We start from the raw sequence: 15,041 nt of genomic DNA, 5'->3' as shown, positions 1-15,041 counted from the left end.
ATGTCCAGCCTGATTCGCTCAGTCCCAATCAGCTGGACCCCCGCAGCAAGCTAACCTACTGGTTGGAGCATCTGCCCTCTGGTGGTCAGTGCACATCATAGCGACTGGTCAGCCAGTTGACTGTCTGCCCCTTGGTGGTTAGTGCACTTCATAGCAAGTGGTTGAGCAGCCTTAGCATATCATTAGCATATTATGCTTTGATTGGTTGAATGGACAACCAGACGACTGGACACTTGGCATATTAGGCTTTTATTATATAGGGCTAGAGGCCCAGTGCACGAAGTTCGTGCACGGGTGGGGTCCCTAGGTCTGGCTGGCGATCAGGGCTGATCAGGGCCTTCCAGTTGCTGGCCGGGGCCTTCCTTCCTGCTGGCTGCCGACTGCTGGCCAGGGCCTGCCAGACAGGGGGAGGGACCAAGGGAGGTTGGCTGGCCATAGGAGGTTGGCTGTGGGAGCGCACTGACTACCAGAGGGCAGCTCCTGCATTGACCATCTGCCTCCTGGTGGTCAGTGCATGCAAGCTACCAGTTGTTCCAGTCATTTCAGTTGTTTTGGTCATTCCGGTGTTCGGTCACTTAGGCTTTTATATATATAGACTAGAGGCCTGGTGCACGGGTAGGGTCCCTAGGCCTGGCCGGCAATCAGGACCGATCTGTGGGGCGACCAGCGGGGTGATCAGGGCCCCTGCTTGCAGCTGCCTTGGTTGGCTTGGTGCCACCCACTCACCAGCCCCATTCCCCACCGCCACCACCAGTTGCATCTCTCTGTGGGCAACCTGCGGGGCAGTCGGGGGGGTCCTGCTGGCACTCACCTTGGCTGGTGGCCTAGCATTGCCCGCTTGCCAGCCCTGACCCTCATCGCCGCCACCGTTCACCTTCCTCTGAGGGGTGACTGGCAGAATGATTGGGGACCCCCTGCTGGCACCCACCTTGGCTGGTGGCAACCTGGCTCTGCCTGCCTGCCAGCCCCGCCCCCAGCGGCTGGTCAGGGCCTGCAGGCTGGGGGCAGTTCCTGCATTGAGCGTCTGCCCCTGGTGGTTAGAGTGTGCGTCATAGCAACCGGTCGTTCCGCCAGTCATTCCGCCGTTTGGTCGATTTGCATATTAGGGTTTTATTATATAGGATGTTTTTGTACACATTACCTATATATAAAAATAAATAGAAACATTAAAATCAGTCATCACCCTATTATCCAGATATAATTACTCAACATTTTTGTATGCTCTATTTTTCATCTTCTAAGCCATTTCATCATGTCCATGCAAATGCTACTCTATATGTTTATATAACATTATAGTACCACCAGTTACCCTGTGGATTATTACAAAATATTTCTTTACATTGATATGTTATGTTTTCTTATGTTATTTTTCTACTATTGGACATTTAGGTTGCTTTTAGTTTTTCTCTATCATAAAAATTACCATTTTAACATAAATCTTTTTGTTTTCAGTTATGTAAGATAGATTTCTAGAGCTAATTAATGACTACAGATTTTGAACTTTAAGTTCTTGACACATACTACCCAGTAGTTTTCCGGAAACATTTTGGCAATTCACACACTCATCAGAAGTGTATAAAAAGGGTGTTCTATTGAACCATCATCAACATTGATTATTACCTTTATATACTCTTAAGCAAGTATTAGACCTACTGATTTTAATATTACTGTCATTCACTATGCTGAAAAAAAGTATATAAATTAAACACTTCAGTTTGCTTTCAGAAAGAATTATGAAATATTTTTAAGGGTCATAGTAGTGTGGAGGCTGCATGTTACATTACAGTTTCCAAGTACATGCAGATGTGTTTCAGGTCTAATTGTAAATTCTGCGTATTTTTGTCTAAGCTGGACTTATGTTTTCTGTATTGACACTCACTTCATTGTCAGTTTTCCAAAAGTGTTTGGTGTGGTTTTAACATTCCCTCTCATAACAAGCAATGTCATATCTATTTGCTGTTGTAACTGAAGTTAATGAACATTCCAAATTTACTTTATTTATTTATGCATTTTTTTGTGGACTGCTCTACAAAAGCAACTTTCTTCCTCACCAATATACTAAACTGAGTACAGATGAATCTGAGTGGTTTCATTTTAGAGATTAGTAGTCATATGTGTATTAGGAAGGCAATAGTCTTGGAAGAATACCAAAAAAAAAAAATCATTTTAAAGTGTTTGCCTCGTTCTCTAGTGAAAGCATTTTCGTTTCAGAGGCCATGGTGAGTCTTAGTCCCTTGCTGGTGCTTGTCTTGATAACACTGTGAGGGACTCTATGAGTGTATATATTCACACACATGAATTTAAGGTGATTTGAAATATCCTCTAGGGAAGATATAGGTATAAAATAACTCACCTCTTTAAACGCTGCAGTATTTCCTACTTCTCTGCAGAAATTGTCTCAGCATAAAACTGATTCTATTTAGAAAATGAATTTTTACTTATATATTTGTTTTGCATTTCAGGTACCTGATAAATCTCATCTGTCTGTGTCCCATAGCTGCACAGGTATGTATATGAATTATCTATAGTTACATAAATCTATGTGTTAACTGACATGTTGTTATATTTTTGTGTATTAAAATTGTTTATAGATTTCATAATGTGAAAATGTTAATTTTTGAGTCCTTGTAAATATTGACAGCTTCAAAGGATAGTACATTTTATATACACCTTGCACTTTATTGTAAGAAGCAAAGAAACATTTCTAAGATTTGATGAGGCAGAATAATTTTAATTACAAAACATTCAGCTGGTGAAGCATTAGAGAATGTTTTATGGAACTGTACTATTAAAGCCAAATTATGGGGTCAAATTATTGCAGAACCACCGTTTTTGACATTATTGCTTTATTTTCAAACTTTTTTCTGCTTTAGAGTTTATATTCTGTGGTCATTGCTGTAGGTAAGGAATGGCTGCAGATGTACTGTCTGCTGCACTGTCTCAAGCAGAAGGGAAACGGAAAAAGATGTTTGCACCTGTTTAAAATCTCAGCTGTACGGTGTTGTGGTTCCCGGGCAACAGGCAGGAATTTTCAGAAGCTAGGTTGCACCTGCTCAGTTGTGGATTGCAGCTGTGTCTTATGAGTGAGCGCACAGAGAAGCATGTCAGCAGTTTGCTTGTGCTGTTACGTATTTTGTATACTCTGAGTTCGAAAGATTCTTACTTGATGTAGACCTTGAACTATTATATTGATTACTTGTAAAACTCACTGATTTTAGCTCCCAAATATTTTCTCCCAAATCTGTCATTCTGAGTCTCAAATATTTTTTTAGTTAACTGTCCTAGATTATATGTATGTTAACTTCTTTAAAGGATACCTGTGGAAAGGAGATCTCTCCAGATAAGTGGGTTGCTAATAATTTTTGTCCTGATAGACACATTTTGTGTTTGGCTCAATTTCACCATGTTGGCAACCCCACTATGTGAGGCTGGATGTAGTTATTGATCCATTTAACTGAACAGATTTGAAAGCATTTGGCCATTAGTGGACACATGGGGCGTATTCAGAAAATTTAAGGGTATATTGTAAGATGAATTCTGGATTTGGGCATGTGTCTCTTTTGCAGTTGGGTGTAAGTGAGAAAGAAGAAAAAGTGAAAATTAAATAGCACTCTTAGAAAAGGGGATACAGCTCAGATATAGTTTTCAAGGCTGGAACATTATTCTTTACTTTCATCAAATTCTAGGCACTTGGTATTTTCCTAAGTGCTGTCAGTGATGTTTCTTTTAGTTGATAGCTCTGTATATTTTCTGATAAATATCTATATTTTAATATAAACAAGCTATTATAGACTGTATCTTATATTAGTTAAGTTTTATAAATGCACTATAAAAAGCTGCAACTCAATATAAAAAGTATAGTTAAATAATTTATTTAGTAATCCCAAATTCCCCATATTGAAAATTTATTCAAATGACTGGCATTAATCTCATTAACATATTAAAATGCTGAGGAGTTTCTATCAGTATTTAGTACAAAGCTTTAGAGCTGGTGTATCTTTTTCATTTCTTGACCTATTTAAATCTGTTTTTAAAAATAAATCACCATAATATAAATTTAACATCTTTGGAAGTAGGAAACATAGGTGCTGAGATAAGTAGAGATTGTCCTCAGCCCCTTAATGCAATGCCTTGTACATAGTAGGCGGTCAATAAATTTTAAATGAATGTATACATGAATAAAACATGTCTGAATTATAATAAAAATAGAGGGCTAGAGAGTCCTAGAAACTTGTTCCTCATTAAATATTTTGGATGGGACTTTATGGCGTTCCTTTAGTTCTCATAATGCTGATTAGACAGAGATGAGACTACTGATAAATTCTTTCCTTAAAATGAGAAATGAATATGTAAGAATTGATCCTCATTATCACTAAGAATTGACATCACACTATTCATAATATACTTTATATTCATTTTTGTTGACTATGAGAAAATTCTTTATATTATCCTTATTCTATACACAGTGCTGAGATATTTAATATGACTAAGTTAAATGGAACTTGTCACGGTGGAAATATGTTGCAGCATAGGAATAAACTAATCTCCTGTGTTATATAATTAATGCTATAGGTTTCTGAGCAATCGCTTATTCTCTTTGACCTCTCTCTCTCTCTCCCTCTACCCGTCCTTCTTCTTTCTCCCCCACTCCTACTCCCATCTGTACCTTCCTGAAACACACAGAAAAATGTATGTTGACTTTCTTTGGCTCAGGTGAGATCAGGTCATATTAAAGATATGTGACTGTTTTGGTAAACAGAAGTAATGAGCCCTGTGTTTACTGTATACATGTTTATAATTATGGTTTCTATTATTTACTAAATTTTAACTGTAAATAGATAAAGTCAAGAGTAGATAATTAAAACCTGCTTTTGATAGGCTACTCTAAAGTTCCATTTTGTGTGGCATGAGTCAGTCACATAAGAATGGCAGAAGTTGCATAATGAGTCAGTATCTATTGTATCAAACCATCTTGTTTAGGCTTCTCAAATTTTGGTACCACTGGTATATGATATTCACGGGTGCTGCTAGGCTTGGAAGGACCCTTCCACTGGGACCAGTTTTTCTTTTTCCTTAGTTGACACCAATGGGTGAAAGACCAATATCAAGGACATTATTATTATTATTATTATTATTATTAGAACGTTAGTGTGGTGGATTAAACTATATTCCTCTGTTGATCTCAACATTAGAAACTAAGAGACAAGACAAAAACATGTATTAACTAGAATATTAAACCAGTAACAGCAGCTTCTTCAGTGACTTGTTCCGGAATTAGTATGGAATACCAAGGAGGGATAAATCACCAAGCCCCAGGATTCCTGGGCACAATTGAAGAATTTTCTGTGATTTCAGGGTTAAAGAAATAAAGTAAGAAAATCAACATTTATTTAGAACATAGCATGTCTAGATATAATTTCTTTCATTCTTCCCTTCCCTCCTTCTCCCCTCCTCATTTCCTTCATTCCTTTTATTCCACATAGTAAATGGAACCCTACCATTTGCCTGACAGTGCTAGGCTAAGAATAAAACAAAGTCCTTGCTGGCCTTGGCCGGGTAGCTCAGTTGGTTAGAGCATTGTCCCGATACGCCAAGGTTGCAGGTTTGATCCAAAGTCAGGGAACATAAAAAAATCAACCTATGAATGCATAAATATGTGGAACAACAAATCGATGTCTTCCTCTCTCTCTTCCTCTCTCTCTCTAATCGATAAAAATAAATCGGGAAATAAATAAAGAAATAAAGCAAAGTGCCTGCCTTCAGAGAGCATACAGGCTAGTAGAAGACAAGGGTATATCAACAAAGATTGTATTGGCCTCACCATTTATTATTATTATAGACTTAGTCAAGTTACCTAACCTTTCTGTTCCTTTGTTAGTTCATTTTTAAAATTGGAGAAATAATAGTATCTACCTCATATACTGTTATGTTGAGTTAGATATAACACAATACAGGTAAAATTCTTAGTTTGGTGCTTGGCACATAGCAAGTGCTCAATAAATCTTAGTGACACTACTGTTATTTCTATCACCACTATCTTCACTGCTATCACTTTGATACTGAAGAAAGACTATCTAATTGTCCGAAAAGAGTGATCCTGGTCTGGGCATTGTCACTTGATTGTCTTAAAGGTTCTATCCAAAGTTACCTCTGCTTCTAGGGCTTGAAGAGATTCTAAAAATCATCTAGCATTAGAACTTGAAGGGCCCTTATGGTCATCTATCTAACATCTTTATTTCATCCATGGTAAGAAAATAAGCTCAGAAAAGTTCATGTAATTGTCAGGGTTATATAGTCTACTAGGATTTGAACCCAGAGCTCTAGATTCTTGGTCTAGTGTGAGATAACTCATGTGTAAAAATATTACAATTAAACATTTTTTTCTACTAGTGATTGGAGAGTTGATTGCTTATCTCCAGGAAATAAATGGATTGTTTCAAGTTGCTGGAACACTAACCATAGAATAGGTATCACTGTACTGAATCTAAAAGACCTTCAGATATTCTTATAATGGGATTAATTTGATATAAATTGATTGAAGCCTTTTAGTTTGTGTTTGTGAATAACTAGTTTCTTTATAAGGAGAATAAACCAAGTCAGGTTTAGCAAGACATTACTAAATGACTTTATATGCTTTAAAGGAGTCTGTGCATACCTTAAATAAATCAACATCTTGAATGCCAGGGATCTCTGAACTCTAAATCTCTTGCATGAGTTTGAATTTAAAATCTTTGAGGTCCAAATGATGTGCATTGACATCCCAGTTCCACAATGTGACAGAATTAGGGTTGCCTAACCTTACTAAGTCTCAAGTTTTCTTGTCCAAAATATGGTGGTAACAATGTCTATCTTTTAACAATGGATATAAGGAGTAAGTAGATTATATAAAATATTTAGTGCATGACATCCACTACATATTACTTTTCTCCTCTTTCCTTATGTTAAAACTAGAGGCCCAGTGAATGAAAATTCGTGCACTCGGGGGATACAGGTCCCTCAGCCCAACCTGTGCCCTCTCACAGTCTGGGACCCCTCAGGGGATGTCCGACTGATAGCTTAGGCTCGCTCCCCCCAGGGAGCGGGCCTAAGCTGGAAGTCAGACATCCCTCTGGCAGCCTGGGAGCCCTTGAGGGATGTCTGACTAACAGCTTAGGCCCACTCCCAAGCCGTTAGTTGGACATCCTTAGTGCTGCTGCGGAGGCGGGAAAGGCTCCCGCCATTGCCACTATGCTGGCCAGCCATGAGCTGGCTTCTGGCTGAGCAGTGCTCCCCCTGTGGAAGCACACTGAACACCAGGGGGAAGCTCCTGCGTTGAGCATCTGCCCCCTGGTGGTCAGTGCGTGTCATAGCAACCGGTCATTCCACTGTTAGGGTCAATTTGCATATTACCCTTTTATTATATAGGATATAAAGATTGTTATGATAGGCACTATAAGAATTTGGAGGAAGTGTGAGATTCACCCATTAAGAAAGTTAATTTTGGCAAAGTTATGTCTTTGATGATAATAGTTGAGTATCTCAGTTCATTGTGGTTAGACTCACCATTTCTATCTATGCATACTACTTTCTGTAGAAGGCTAGGTCTATTTAAAGAAACATTTAAGATGAGGACAATCACATCCACTAGAAGGTCCAATGGTTTTAGAAATGTACTTTGCAAAAGAAAGGCCGTTGATACAACTCCCGGCAACTATCAGTTCTTGTTGAAAGTCAGACCCCAATCTTTTGCAAACAATGAAGAATCCAAACCTGCCAATTAATCCATGTACTCTTGCATGCATCCTATTTAATTGAAGGTGGTTCTGTTGGCAAGGTTGTTGCAGTCTAAGCAGCCCCAGGTGTAGTGTTGATAGTTGGCATTTAGAAGCTGGCTGTCTTTTTTTTTTTTGTGAGAAGGAAATTAGGGTAGTAAAATGTCCTGATATCCTCCTTTGCAAACTCCCTCAACAGTAGAAAAGTAGATTTGTAAATTTGTATGTATGATTTTCCCTAATTATATTTACTAAAAACTAGATGATCGTAATTATAGTAAACCAATTTTATTTTGTTATATATTTTTTCCTGCCAGGCTGTTTTTAGTGCAGTAATCAGAAAACAAGCATGTGAAAAAGTACTAGATTTAATTTAATTTATGGATAGACCATTACTTAGCAGAGTTGATAAAGTTGACTTGCCTAATGTCAAGTGTACAGTTTTTACCATGATTAGTCAAGGTAAATATTAATGACCAATGAAATGTTTACTTGGTTGAGTATTAGTTGTGTAACAAAGTATCAAAAACTGGATGGCTTAAAAAAGAGAAATTTGTTTTGTCACAAACTAGAAGTATGAACTCAATGTTTTAGCAAGGTTGGTTCCTTCTAGGGTTGTGAGGGAAAGATTTGCTCCAGCCCCACTCCTTGACTTGTAGATCATCGTTTTCTCCCTGTGTCTCTTCACATCAACTTCCCTCTGGGTGTATATGTCTCTGTGTCTAAATTTCCCTTTTTATAAATAAGGACACCAGTCCCATTAGATTAGGGTCCTCTCTAATGATCTCACTTTTAATTTGATTACCTCTGTAAAAGCCCTGTCTCCAAACAAGGTCACATTTTGAGATACTTGGGATTAGAAATCAAACATACATATATATATATATATTTTTTTTTTTACTTTTTAGGGTAGGATCACAATTCAACTCAATAATTGTGTTAATAGTTAACATTGATCAAGTGACTTTTATATTTCAGATGTTTGACATATATTACATTGATAATTTTCTTTAAATATATTGTATTGATTTTTTTACAGAGAGGAAGGGAGAGGGATAGTTAGAAACATCAATGAGAGAGAAACATCGATCAGCTGCCTCCTGCACACTCCCTACTGGGTATGTGCCCGCAACCAAGGTACATGCCTTTGACCAGAATTGAATCTGGGACCCTTGAGTCTGCAGGCCGATGCTCTACCCACTGAGCCAAACTGGTTAGGGCAACATTGATAATTTTTACAACAATCTATTAAGTAGACATCATTTTCTGCATTTTACATGTGAAAAAAGTGAAACAGGAGAGAATAAGCAATTTTTTCAAGATCACACAGCTAGTAAATGTTCAATGCTAATATTTAAACCCAGAATTCCTTGCCACATTTTTAATGGATAAGCTGCATAAAAATTCAGTCAAAAATCTAAAAAGTACTTTGAGCATTTAAGGTGGATTTTTGTTGGTCAGTAGTGCTTGTGCCAAAGGACATTTTATCTATCAAAAATGATTCATTATGCCATTGCATAAGTACCCAATATTGACTGCCTACATCAGTGATGGTGAACCTTTTGAGCTCGGCGTGTCAGCATTTTGAAAAACCCTAACTTAACTCTGGTGCTGTGTCACATATAGAAATTTTTTGATATTTGCAACCATAGTAAAACAAAGATTTATATTTTTGATGTTTATTTTATATATTTAAATGCCATTTAACAAAGAAAAATCAACCAAAAAAATGAGTTCGCGTGTCACCTCTGACACGCGTGTCATAGGTTCGCCATCACTGGCCTACATCTTTACTCCTGATATATATATTTTTAAATCCTCACCCAAGGATATGTCTATGGATTTGAGAGAAAGAGAGAGAGAAACATCATTGTGAGCCAGGGATCGAAACTGCAACCTAGGTGTGTGCCCTGACCAGAAATTGAACCCACAACCTTCTTGGTGTATAAGGGATGACACTCCAACCAACTGAGCCACTTGGCTGGGCATTCACTCCTGATATTTTGCTGACCATTGTCTTGAAGTCTTAGTGTTTTAGCTCTCCTGCACTGATGAAGCTTTTGGACAGGACGAATGCTGAGCATAGACTGCATGGATTATTCTGGCCTCAATTTGTGTGGATGGCATGAAGAGCCAAGTCATGCCCAGGGTTTGCTACTAAGTACGTGTGCACTCTGCTCTCCTTTTCTCTCTCTCCTTCCTCTCCCTCATCTTTTAACAGGCAGTTTGTGATTTCTTTTTCTTTTCTGCCATCATTCCATGAGTGATAAACATGAAGCACCTAGGTGTGAAGAGTGACAGTATAGGGACTGTCTATGCTTATGTGCTCCTCTAGGTGTTTACTATAAACAGGCCACACCCTCAATGTTACTCATTCACACTAAAGAGCAAGGGGCGCTGTGTACCTTATTTAACTTTCCTATCTCGCTAATGGAACAGTTTGTTTCTCACTTTGAAGTTTGAAAGCAGAACTTGTTCATGACCCATTTTTGCAAATAATTCTCTTAAGTAACCCTTGTACTCATTTATAAGATTTTTTTCCACCCACTGTCTGTGTAGCCTGGTTTAAAAATTTTATATATGTACTTTTAAAAAATTGATTAGCTGGAGAGCTGCCCATTCCTCTGTGCTGTATAATAAGGATTTAAAACTGCACACTGAATTCTGTATAGTGTAATTAAAACTGACCCACATTTGGACCTGAGTACACCAGGACTTAGCCAAACTTGCCATGAGCTGAGTTCTGGTGGCAGATGGGAACTAATGAGGACACACTCCACTCCAGAATTTCCCAGCTGCTTGGCCCCTTTTTGTACAAACAAGGTTTGGAGTGAAGTCCGGATCCCAAGAGCATGTTCTGTAAATGTGCTGTACCCAGTGATTTGGGAAATGTTCTCACGAAATCAGGCTGTTTCAAGATAATTCTTAAAACCTCAGCTACTGTCAGATTTTAAACATGAAAATTCAAAGGGGCCATTTATGCTCTCTTCAATCAATTTTTAACTTTAAAGTGAATTAAAATTACATTTTTTCTGTCTTTTTTTTCCTTGTGACTAGGGATAAATGATCACTTATAGCCAAACCTGGAGATTTGCAGGTGGTTGGTCCAGGATAGACTAGGTCTCCTTACAACCTATGGATCTCTTCAACTGGTTTGATGTCCTGGGACTATTCAGGCAGATGTAATTGAATCAGTTTGAAGCAGCTGTAGCTGGCATGTGGTATCTCAGATTGCTAGCACCTGCTTGTTTTTTTGCAACTCACTGAAGTGAGAGAAGTGCCAAAACCAGCATTGGTCTTGGAGCAGATAAAGCACTTTAGATCCTATATTTCATTCTCCTTCCAATCTAGCCACATCATCATTGGTGCCTGAATTAATAAAACCCCTTTTCATGATTGTGGCTGAGGTATACTTTTCCTTCTCATTCTCCTCAGTATTGAGATCCTGACAGTCCTGACCATGCTAGTCCAAAAAAATAAGGGAGTATAATGTGATCAGGTGGCTTTGGGGCTCTCTTATCATTATACAACTGGGTAGCCTGTGGTTTGCAGAATCATTTAAATGAACACACCAAATTTATTTGCTGTTCCAGCACAGTCTTATTGGCACAGAGAATGAGCAGTTAATGTATAACAAACTGTGAGCTGTTCTGAAATATGATAAATACATTTGCTTAACAGGCGGAATGTAAAATGTAACTCTAAAATAATCAGCATACATTTCTTCAACACTTACTATGTGCAAGAAGATGCAGTCTGTTAAAATGGATAAAAATTTTAGGACATAATGAACAAAGTATGTCTTAAAATACATAAATTTGGAACTTTTTAAAGGTTTATATACATTTAAAATGCTTGTTTATCTTTCCTTTGTTCCACTATATTATTTGGCAGGCATCTACTTAATTCTTAAATATTACTAATTTCCTGATGTTTAATTTGAACCTGGAGATGATAAAGACAACATATTTACACCCTGCTTGGGTAGTTCAGTTGGTTAGGGCATCTTCCCGATATGCTGAGGTTGTGGGTTCCATCTCCAGTCAGTGCACATAAAAGAAGCAACCAATGAATGCATAAATACATGGAACAACACATTGATGTTTCTTCCTCTCTCTCTAAAAAAAAATCAATAAAAAATTAAAGACAACATATTTACTTAGTTTCTAGTTTGTCTTACAAATTTCCTTCACAATAGCTTTAATATTGATAATCTCTTGAGAGAAGCAAAGAGATAAATGGAGTTTATGAATAATAGTAATAACAGGGAATTCTAAAAATTTCAACATTATCAACAGCAGATCTATTTTGCAAGGCATGGCTAATTGCTATGGACATAAAGAAGCATATATGATCCTTGCTTACAAGAATCTTATGGCATACCTGAAGAGATGTTATATACATCTCAGTATTAAATGCATGCTCTACACCTGTACTTGGTGTCAAATTAACACTATAAATTAAAAAAAAAAGTTATGTACTTTTGTAAATAAATGTTCTAGACCTGATGCCCCTTCCTCCCCTTCACTGTCTGTAAAGGTCGTGACTAATCCATCATGGTTCTCTTTGCTGTCAAACCAGAACTTGACCTCAAAATCTTGCTGAAGACAACACTTTCGATAACCATTACCAACTGATGGAATTTGGATTTAAGATTGAAATCCATTTGCCATGACTGAAAAGTCATTAAGTGCTAAAGATATTCAGTGGAGGTAGAGGGCTTGGTGAGCTGTAAGTAAGAAATAGGACTTGAGATAAGCCTTGAAAAAATATAAAACATAGGACTTAGGTAAGTAGCAAGGAGAAAGGAGATAATTTTCAGATTCAGGAGCAACATCACCAAATGAGTTAAATTTGGAATTATGTGGTATATTCACGGATTGTGAGTAGACCTCAGATGTAAATAAGTGGTGATGTGGTTACTACTTTAATGTTTTTCTCCTCTGCTAGACTGTAAACCTGTGAAGTATCATATTATAATTTATTATAAAATATCTCCTCAGAGGGAAATTCACCGACTCCTCCAATCTGAATTAAGTCTTTCCTATGTGTCTATAGGTTCTTATTTTTTTTTTTCCTCCATAGTGTACAATTCACCTGAAGCCAAGATTCTATATTAAGAATTGAGGGGATTCAAAGATTAATTGTCCTCTTTAAATTTATGTAACAACAACAATTTTTAAAATGATGATTTTGATTTTTATAAATGTGGCACTCTCAACAGTGGTTTTAGGGAATTTCTATTTTAATGATGATATTTAAGAATTTTAGTGCATAATTCTGGTTTCCAGGAAAAAAGAGGCAATATTATTGTGGAAAAAGTATGGGGTTTTAGAGAGAAGACAGGGGAAGGGGGAGGGGTTTAGAGATCAACCAAAGGACTTGTATGCATGCATATTAGCATAACCAATGGACACAGACACTGGGGCGGTGGGGGCTTGCCCTCGGGGGTGGGAGTGGCTGGGGGGTAGGTGAATGGGGAAAAAAGGAGACATGTAATACTTTAAACAATAAAAAAAAGTATGGGGTTTTAGAAATAAAAGATTTGGATTCAAGTGTCTGCAATATCACTTATTAACTATGACATGTTGGGCAGTCCCTCTTGTGCTTTTAGGCTCAATTTGCTAATCTATAAATTAGATGTGACCATATAACATATATAACAAAGCACTTTGATATTAAAATGAGTCCTCCTCCTCCCCCTTCCTTCTCCTTCTCCTCCTCCTTCTTCTCCTCCTCCTCCTCCTCCTTTTTCTTCCTTCTCCTCCTCCTCCTTTGCCTCTGCCTCTGCCTCCTCTTTCTCCTCCTTCTTCTGTTCCTTCTCTTCCTCCTCCTCCTTTTTTCTCTTTATTCTCATCATTGTGATTCTACTTTGAAACCATACAATAAAATGTTTAACATGGTTTACTTTATAGATCCTTTTTTCTCTACCTATTTGCTCTAGCTCTCACATATTTACTAGTACTGTCTACTTTGACTAGAGCATGTAGCTTATCTAAAAAGATGCAAGAATTTAAGAAACACTCCATAACCTAGTCATTACAAATATTTACTTTTGAATCACTTGCTCCTCAATAACAATTCTCTTATTTGTAGTATAACTATTTAATATTAATAATTGATAAATTTAAGGTGTCTGTTTTATAGTGATCCTATTTAAACATTCTTTTTTGTTTTAATCATTCATTCAATGAAAATTGTTCTAGCAATTTATGTAACTGTATTCACCTTTCACCTGATTATATAAATACTTTTATAGTCTACTAGAGGCCCAGTGTACCAGTGGGGTCCCTCAGCCTGGCCTGCGCCCTCTCCCAATCCAGGACCCGTCAGGGGATGTAGTAGTGTACAAAGAAACAGGAGGCTGGGGAGGAGCCAGGAGCCACTCCCGCTAACCCCAGCCCCACTGTGCCTGCTACTACCGCCACTTGGTAGCACTGAGGCTCACACCACCTGCGTGAACCCGGCGTCTGGCACCCGTTGGTAAGCTGAGCGGTGCTCCCACTGTGGGAGCACACTGACCACCAGGGGCAGCTCCTGTGTTGAGTGTATGCCCCCTGGTGGTCAGTGTGCATCATAGTGACCAGTTGTTCGGTCACTTAGGCTTTTATATATATAGACTAGAGGCCTGGTGCACTAAATTCATGCACTGGTGGTGGTGTCCCTCAGCCCAGCCTGCACCCTCTCCAATCTGGGACCCCTCGGGGGATGTCCAACTGCCGATCGGACATCCCTCTCACAATCCAGGACTGCTGGCTCCTACCCACTCGCCTGCCTGATTGCCCCTAACTGCTTCTGCCTTCCAGCCTGATCACTAGACTTTTTGAAGATAAAAATGTGTGCATCATAGTGACCAGTTGTTCGGTCACTTAGGCTTTTATATATATAGACTAGAGGCCTGGTGCACTATATTCATGCACTGGTGGTGGTGTCCCTCAGCCCAGCCTGCACCCTCTCCAATCTGGGACCCCTTGGGGGATGTCCAACTGCAGATCGGGCATCCCTCTCACAATCCAGGACTGCTGGCTCCTAACCACTCGCCTGCCTGATTGCCCCTAACTGCTTCTGCCTTCCAGCCTGATCACCCCCTAACCGCTCCCCTGCCGGCCTGATTGACACCTAACTGCTCCCCTGCCAGCCCAATCACTTCAACCCAACTGCCCTCCCCTGCTGGCCCAATCTCCCCAACTGCCGTCCCCTGCAAGCCTGGTCACCCCCCAACTGCCCTCCCCTGCGGGCCTGGTCCCCCCAACTGCCCTCCCCTGCTGGCCATCTTGTGACAACGTGGGG

The 15,041-nt window shown here is 38.9% G+C and overlaps 1 protein-coding gene across 1 annotated transcript in view; it reads left to right on the top strand.

Moving 5' to 3' along the window:
• The window catches only part of ZBTB20 (zinc finger and BTB domain containing 20), an 853,596-nt gene that overhangs the window by 197,904 nt on the left and 640,651 nt on the right, over nucleotides 1-15,041 (top strand). Inside the window, exon 3 of the mRNA XM_014546952.1 lies at nucleotides 2,463-2,505. The gene's annotated coding sequence lies outside the window, so the exon portion shown is untranslated. The remainder of the gene's footprint in view (nucleotides 1-2,462; nucleotides 2,506-15,041) is intronic.

Source organism: Myotis brandtii, unplaced genomic scaffold (genome assembly GCF_000412655.1).
Source record: "Myotis brandtii unplaced genomic scaffold, ASM41265v1 scaffold46, whole genome shotgun sequence".
NCBI lineage: Eukaryota > Metazoa > Chordata > Mammalia > Chiroptera > Vespertilionidae > Myotis > Myotis brandtii.
The sequence above is the reverse complement of the archived record's forward strand: the minus strand, read 5'-3'. Positions and strand labels throughout refer to the sequence as shown.